Genomic DNA, 1,843 nt, shown 5'->3' with positions numbered 1-1,843 from the left:
TATATATACATACAGATATCCTGATTACAATCACCAGGCCTTTGTATGCTCTCTTTAAATGCACAGTAAGTAAATACTGCAGTAAATATACGTTCAAACTCTAAGTGAACAGTTGTAATTACAGTGAAAAGAAAGACAATACAAGAGACACTGGTAGAAAAGAAAAGTTAGACAGGGATTTCACAATAGCAGGGGCAAAGATGGTGAGTTTCATTTGATATCATTGTCTGTGCTGCACATGTGTTCAGAAAAAACGAGAGAAAAAGAAGCATCCTCTTCTGAATGGAAATTCCTGTGCTTCAGCCACAGCTGCAGTATGACACTTCAGATGGCCATGCTTCTCTTTGTACAGCTCCCTGGAATTAGCCCAAACCACAATGGCATCACATCAGAAAAGAAGGCAGGAAAATCAGACTTTATTATCTGTTGCTGTGAAAATATTTGTGTTGGAAAGAGGGCACGGGGCCCTTGGCTTCCTTGCCATGTCAACCTGTATTTTATTATTGTAAGCACACACACACACAACTGTCTTGACAGTAAGCTAACCCACTCTTTTGACACCTGTGCTTATGAATGGCTTGGTGCAGTACTGAAATGTACACATTGGTACACTGATCTTTTTTTTTATCTTATTGTTCTAATTTGTGGGGCAATAAAAACTGTAATTTGATGCATATTGCAGCCAAAAGCAGATCATCTGTTACAGAGAAACCAGTGCCGCACTACAATGTCAAACTGAACCGATACTGAAGACATATTGTTCAGCTAGCACCAAAAACAAACTTTCTGCTAATGAAGAGAAAAAAAAAACTTTCCATCAAATTGTGTTTGGGGAGGGGATTCACTTCAAAGAGATCTCAACAACAGTGCTGTCTGTCTAATTTACGTTTTCAAGCACATGCCAAATGTAAAAACCGCAGTTTTCAGAAGTGCATAATTACAGGGAGAGAATGAATGACTATAAATACCTTCACCATTACTAGTCTCTACTGAAGAACATGATCCATACTGAAGGATAATTAAGGCAAATATTTCTGATCCTCCAACAGATTGTACCAGGAATGTATGCCTATGTACTGGTGCTTCTGTGTGTTCATCCTGCATGGGTACATGCTTGTGTGTGTTAAATGAAGTGTGTGTGTGTGTGTGGTTGTGTATGAGAGGTGGGGGGGGGATCACAAGCTTCTCCCCTAAATATAGTTCTGTTCTGGTAGAGCTGCTAGGTACGAATACATCAGGTGAACTCAAGACAGCCCAGCTTTAATTGGTGCACGGAGTCATTAATGGAAGAGAAACACAACTTGAGTACAAGTGTGTGTGTCTGAACATGTGCGCCTAAGTGTGTGTGTTACACCTTGTCAATACCCTTTAATCAACAACAGACATGGAACTAACTTTGATCAACTAACATGTAGCAAACAAGAAGATAATAATGAACTTCCATGTTCAGCCCAGGACTCTTAAAATAGACCATTTCAACTAGGATATATCAGATTTGAGGATGATATTTCCAGATTAGGTCAGCTAATTAGTGCCCCAGTATCTGGCACGGTGCTTTGACTGAGATCCAAATAAGCATATTGTTCTCAGAGCAGACGAGTGAAAGCATTTTTGGGGCTCTTTTCTGAGTCAGAAAGAATGAGACAGAGAAAACTTTACTCGACTGCTCTCCCTGCCTTGCTTTGTTATCTCCTTTTCTCTTTCTTGCCCGATCAAAACATGAGAATGTTGCTTTGAGTGGCCAAATGAAAGGAAACCAGGCGAACATGAGCGAGAGACCGTGTTTATTTCTAGTATATCTATAAACCTGGCCAGGTTTCTGTGTCAGCAGGGGTCTGCATGG

This window comes from Monopterus albus, unplaced genomic scaffold (genome assembly GCF_001952655.1).
Source record: "Monopterus albus unplaced genomic scaffold, M_albus_1.0 scaffold31.1, whole genome shotgun sequence".
Lineage (NCBI taxonomy): Eukaryota > Metazoa > Chordata > Actinopteri > Synbranchiformes > Synbranchidae > Monopterus > Monopterus albus.
Note: the sequence above shows the minus strand (reverse complement) of the source record.